Genomic DNA, 5,000 nt, shown 5'->3' with positions numbered 1-5,000 from the left:
AAAAACTTTCACACCTGCGGCCATACCACCCTGAAAGCGCCCGATCTCGTCTGATCTTGGAAGCTAAGCAGTGTTGGGCCTGGTTAGTACCTGGATGGGAGACTGCCTGGGAATACCAGGTGTTGTAGGCTTTTAATTTTTTCTCACAGTCCGGGGAGAGCTTTTTGCCATGTGTTTCTTGCTCATCATCAAAGCTTTAAACCCTTGTTTGAACCTTCTCACCTTCTCTGTCCTGTCCCAGGGCTTATAATTCTTTCTGTCTGACGACAAGCAGCAGCAGCAGCAGCAGCAGCAGCAGCAGCAGCAGCAGCAGCAGCAGCAGCAGCAGAAGAATAAGAGAAGTAAAATAAAAAACTTTCACACCTGCGGCCATACCACCCTGAAAGCGCCCGATCTCGTCTGATCTCGGAAGCTAAGCAGGGTTGGGCCTGGTTAGTACCTGGATGGGAGACCGCCTGGGAATACCAGGTGTTGTAGGCTTTTTCTTTTCTCACAGTCCGGGGAGAGCTTTTTGCCATGTGTTTCTTGCTCATCATCAAAGCTTTAAACCCTTATTTGAACCTTCTCACCTTCTCTGTCCTGTCCCAGGGCTTATAATTCTTTCTGTCTGACGACAAGCAGCAGCAGCAGCAGCAGCAGCAGCAGCAGCAGCAGCAGCAGCAGCAGCAGCAGCAGCAGCAGCAGCAGCAGCAGCAGCAGAATAAGAGAAGTAAAATAAAAAACTTTCACACCTGCGGCCATACCACCCTGAAAGCGCCCGATCTCGTCTGATCTCGGAAGCTAAGCAGGGTTGGGCCTGGTTAGTACCTGGATGGGAGACCGCCTGGGAATACCAGGTGTTGTAGGCTTTTTCTTTTCTCACAGTCCGGGGAGAGCTTTTTGCCATGTGTTTCTTGCTCATCATCAAAGCTTTAAACCCTTATTTGAACCTTCTCACCTTCTCTGTCCTGTCCCAGGGCTTATAATTCTTTCTGTCTGACGACAAGCAGCAGCAGCAGCAGAAGCAGCAGCAGCAGCAGCAGCAGCAGCAGCAGCAGCAGCAGCAGCAGCAGCAGAATAAGAGAAGTAAAATAAAAAACTTTCACACCTGCGGCCATACCACCCTGAAAGCGCCCGATCTCGTCTGATCTCGGAAGCTAAGCAGGGTTGGGCCTGGTTAGTACCTGGATGGGAGACCGCCTGGGAATACCAGGTGTTGTAGGCTTTTAATTTTTTCTCACAGTCCGGGGAGAGCTTTTTGCCATGTGTTTCTTGCTCATCATCAAAGCTTTAAACCCTTATTTGAACCTTCTCACCTTCTCTGTCCTGTCCCAGGGCTTATAATTCTTTTTGTCTGACGACAAGCAGCAGCAGCAGCAGCAGCAGCAGCAGCAGCAGCAGCAGCAGCAGCAGCAGCAGCAGCAGCAGCAACAGAATAAGAGAAGTAAAATAAAAAACTTTCACACCTGCGGCCATATCACCCTGAAAGCGCCCGATCTCGTCTGATCTTGGAAGCTAAGCAGGGTTGGGCCTGGTTAGTACCTGGATGGGAGACCGCCTGGGAATACCAGGTGTTGTAGGCTTTTAATTTTTTCTCACAGTCCGGGGAGAGCTTTTTGCCATGTGTTTCTTGCTCATCATCAAAGCTTTAAACCCTTATTTGAACCTTCTCACCTTCTCTGTCCTGTCCCAGGGCTTATAATTCTTTCTGTCTGACGACAAGCAGCAGCAGCAGCAGCAGCAGCAGCAGCAGCAGCAGCAGCAGCAGCAACAGCAGCAGCAGCAGCAGCAGCAACAGAATAAGAAAAGTAAAATAAAGAGCTTTCACACCTGCGGCCATACCACCCTGAAAGCGCCTGAACTCGGAAGCTAAGCAGGGTTGGGCCTGGTTAGTACCTGGATGGGAGACCGCCTGGGAATACCAGGTGTTGTAGGCTTTTTCTTTTCTCACAGTCCGGGGAGAGCTTTTTGCCATGTGTTTCTTGCTCATCATCAAAGCTTTAAACCCTTATTTGAACCTTCTCACCTTCTCTGTCCTGTCCCAGGGCTTATAATTCTTTCTGTCTGACGACAAGCAGCAGCAGCAGCAGCAGCAGCAGCAGCAGCAGCAGCAGCAACAGCAACAGAATAAGAGAAGTAAAATAAAAAACTTTCACACCTGCGGCCATACCACCCTGAAAGCGCCCGATCTCGTCTGATCTCGGAAGCTAAGCAGGGTTGGGCCTGGTTAGTACCTGGATGGGAGACCGCCTGGGAATACCAGGTGTTGTAGGCTTTTTCTTTTCTCACAGTCCGGGGAGAGCTTTTTGCCATGTGTTTCTTGCTCATCATCAAAGCTTTAAACCCTTATTTGAACCTTCTCACCTTCTCTGTCCTGTCCCAGGGCTTATAATTCTTTCTGTCTGACGACAAGCAGCAGCAGCAGCAGCAGCAGCAGCAGCAGCAGCAGCAGCAGCAGCAGCAGCAGCAGCAGCAGCAGCAGCAGCAGCAGCAGCAGCAGCAACAGCAGCAACAGAATAAGAAAAGTAAAATAAAGAGCTTTCACACCTGTGGCCATACCACCCTGAAAGCGCCTGAACTCGGAAGCTAAGCAGAGTTGGGCCTGGTTAGTACCTGGATGGGAGACCGCCTGGGAATACCAGGTGTTGTAGGCTTTTTCTTTTCTCACAGTCCGGGGAGAGCTTTTTGCCATGTGTTTCTTGCTCATCATCAAAGCTTTAAACCCTTATTTGAACCTTCTCACCTTCTCTGTCCTGTCCCAGGGCTTATAATTCTTTCTGTCTGACGACAAGCAGCAGCAGCAGCAGCAGCAGCAGCAGCAGCAGCAGCAGCAGCAGCAACAGCAACAGAATAAGAGAAGTAAAATAAAAAACTTTCACACCTGCGGCCATACCACCCTGAAAGCGCCCGATCTCGTCTGATCTCGGAAGCTAAGCAGGGTTGGGCCTGTTTAGTACCTGGATGGGAGACCGCCTGGGAATACCAGGTGTTGTAGGCTTTTTCTTTTCTCACAGTCCGGGGAGAGCTTTTTGCCATGTGTTTCTTGCTCATCATCAAAGCTTTAAACCCTTATTTGAACCTTCTCACCTTCTCTGTCCTGTCCCAGGGCTTATAATTCTTTCTGTCTGACGACAAGCAGCAGCAGCAGCAGCAGCAGCAGCAGCAGCAGCAGCAGCAGCAGCAGCAGCAGCAGCAGCAGCAGCAGCAGCAGCAGCAGCAGCAGCAGCAGCAGCAGCAGCAGCAGCAGCAGCAGCAGCAGCAGCAGCAGCAGAATAAGAGAAGTAAAATAAAAAACTTTCACACCTGCGGCCATACCACCCTGAAAGCGCCTGATCTTGGAAGCTAAGCAGGGTTGGGCCTGGTTAGTACCTGGATGGGAGACTGCCTGGGAATACCAGGTGTTGTAGGCTTTTAATTTTTTCTCACAGTCCGGGGAGAGCTTTTTGCCATGTGTTTCTTGCTCATCATCAAAGCTTTAAACCCTTGTTTGAACCTTCTCACCTTCTCTGTCCTGTCCCAGGGCTTATAATTCTTTCTGTCTGACGACAAGCAGCAGCAGCAGCAGCAGCAGCAGCAGCAGCAGCAGCAGCAGCAGCAGCAGCAGCAGCAGCAGCAGCAGCAGCAGCAGCAGCAGCAGCAGCAGCAGCAGCAGCAGCAGCAGCAACAGAATAAGAGAAGTAAAATAAAGAGCTTTCACACATGCGGCCATACCACCCTGAAAGCGCCTGATCTCGGAAGCTAAGCAGGGTAGGGCCTGCTTAGTACCTGGATGGGAGACCGCCTGGGAATACCAGGTGTTGTAGGCTTTTTCTTTTCTCACAGTCCGGGGAGAGCTTTTTGCCATGTGTTTCTTGCTCATCATCAAAGCTTTAAACCCTTATTTGAACCTTCTCACCTTCTCTGTCCTGTCCCAGGGCTTATAATTCTTTTTGTCTGACGACAAGCAGCAGCAGCAGCAGCAGCAGCAGCAGCAGCAGCAACAGAATAAGAGAAGTAAAATAAAACACTTTCACACCTGCGGCCATACCACCCTGAAAGCGCCCGATCTCGTCTGATCTCGGAAGCTAAGCAGGGTTGGGCCTGGTTAGTACCTGGATGGGAGACCGCCTGGGAATACCAGGTGTTGTAGGCTTTTAATTTTTTCTCACAGTCCGGGGAGAGCTTTTTGCCATGTGTTTCTTGCTCATCATCAAAGCTTTAAACCCTTATTTGAACCTTCTCACCTTCTCTGTCCTGTCCCAGGGCTTATAATTCTTTTTGTCTGACGACAAGCAGCAGCAGCAGCAGCAGCAGCAGCAGCAGCAGCAGCAGCAGCAGCAGCAGCAGCAGCAGCAGCAGCAGCAGCAGCAGCAGCAGCAGCAGCAGCAGCAGCAACAGAATAAGAGAAGTAAAATAAAAAACTTTCACACCTGCGGCCATACCACCCTGAAAGCGCCTGATCTCGGAAGCTAAGCAGGGTTGGGCCTGGTTAGTACCTGGATGGGAGACCGCCTGGGAATACCAGGTGTTGTAGGCTTTTAATTTTTTCTCACAGTCCGGGGAGAGCTTTTTGCCATGTGTTTCTTGCTCATCATCAAAGCTTTAAACCCTTATTTGAACCTTCTCACCTTCTCTGTCCTGTCCCAGGGCTTATAATTCTTTTTGTCTGACGACAAGCAGCAGCAGCAGCAGCAGCAGCAGCAGCAGCAGCAGCAGCAGCAGCAGCAGCAGCAGCAGCAGCAGCAGCAGCAGCAGCAACAGAATAAGAGAAGTAAAATAAAAAACTTTCACACCTGCGGCCATACCACCCTGAAAGCGCCCGATCTCGTCTGATCTCGGAAGTTAAGCAGGGTTGGGCCTGGTTAGTACCTGGATGGCAGACCGCCTGGGAATACCAGGTGTTGTAGGCTTTTAATTTTTTCTCACAGTCCGGGGAGAGCTTTTTGCCATGTGTTTCTTGCTCATCATCAAAGCTTTAAACCCTTATTTGAACCTTCTCACCTTCTCTGTCCTGTCCCAGGGCTTATAATTCTTTCTGTCTG

The 5,000-nt window shown here is 50.4% G+C and overlaps 9 non-coding genes and 5 pseudogenes across 9 annotated transcripts; all 14 read left to right on the top strand.

The window, feature by feature from the left end:
* The first annotated feature begins 12 nt into the window (after positions 1-12).
* LOC128479304 (5S ribosomal RNA) lies at positions 13-131 on the top strand. Its single transcript, XR_008350189.1, has one exon. It is a non-coding gene; the product is annotated as a 5S ribosomal RNA (ribosomal RNA).
* Positions 132-361: 230 nt separating this feature from the next.
* On the top strand, positions 362-480 carry LOC128476560 (5S ribosomal RNA). The gene has a single exon (XR_008347567.1). It is a non-coding gene; the product is annotated as a 5S ribosomal RNA (ribosomal RNA).
* Positions 481-729: 249 nt separating this feature from the next.
* LOC128476559 (5S ribosomal RNA) lies at positions 730-848 on the top strand. Its single transcript, XR_008347566.1, has one exon. It is a non-coding gene; the product is annotated as a 5S ribosomal RNA (ribosomal RNA).
* A 237-nt stretch (positions 849-1,085) lies between these two features.
* Positions 1,086-1,204, top strand: LOC128476558 (5S ribosomal RNA). The gene has a single exon (XR_008347565.1). It is a non-coding gene; the product is annotated as a 5S ribosomal RNA (ribosomal RNA).
* Positions 1,205-1,443: 239 nt separating this feature from the next.
* Positions 1,444-1,562, top strand: LOC128478652 (5S ribosomal RNA). The gene has a single exon (XR_008349560.1). It is a non-coding gene; the product is annotated as a 5S ribosomal RNA (ribosomal RNA).
* A 245-nt stretch (positions 1,563-1,807) lies between these two features.
* Positions 1,808-1,916, top strand: LOC128479663 (uncharacterized; annotated as a pseudogene).
* A 219-nt stretch (positions 1,917-2,135) lies between these two features.
* LOC128476556 (5S ribosomal RNA) lies at positions 2,136-2,254 on the top strand. Its single transcript, XR_008347564.1, has one exon. It is a non-coding gene; the product is annotated as a 5S ribosomal RNA (ribosomal RNA).
* Positions 2,255-2,524: 270 nt separating this feature from the next.
* LOC128480473 (uncharacterized) lies at positions 2,525-2,633 on the top strand (annotated as a pseudogene).
* Positions 2,634-2,858: 225 nt separating this feature from the next.
* On the top strand, positions 2,859-2,977 carry LOC128477195 (5S ribosomal RNA). The gene has a single exon (XR_008348177.1). It is a non-coding gene; the product is annotated as a 5S ribosomal RNA (ribosomal RNA).
* A 303-nt stretch (positions 2,978-3,280) lies between these two features.
* On the top strand, positions 3,281-3,389 carry LOC128480575 (uncharacterized; annotated as a pseudogene).
* A 287-nt stretch (positions 3,390-3,676) lies between these two features.
* On the top strand, positions 3,677-3,785 carry LOC128480603 (uncharacterized; annotated as a pseudogene).
* Positions 3,786-3,992: 207 nt separating this feature from the next.
* Positions 3,993-4,111, top strand: LOC128476555 (5S ribosomal RNA). Its single transcript, XR_008347563.1, has one exon. It is a non-coding gene; the product is annotated as a 5S ribosomal RNA (ribosomal RNA).
* A 275-nt stretch (positions 4,112-4,386) lies between these two features.
* LOC128480075 (uncharacterized) lies at positions 4,387-4,495 on the top strand (annotated as a pseudogene).
* A 254-nt stretch (positions 4,496-4,749) lies between these two features.
* Positions 4,750-4,868, top strand: LOC128477356 (5S ribosomal RNA). The gene has a single exon (XR_008348333.1). It is a non-coding gene; the product is annotated as a 5S ribosomal RNA (ribosomal RNA).
* The last annotated feature ends 132 nt before the right edge of the window (positions 4,869-5,000 follow it).

Source organism: Spea bombifrons, chromosome 2 (genome assembly GCF_027358695.1).
Source record: "Spea bombifrons isolate aSpeBom1 chromosome 2, aSpeBom1.2.pri, whole genome shotgun sequence".
In the NCBI taxonomy this organism is placed as follows: domain Eukaryota; kingdom Metazoa; phylum Chordata; class Amphibia; order Anura; family Pelobatidae; genus Spea; species Spea bombifrons.
This window is presented reverse-complemented; position numbering and strand designations above follow the sequence as displayed.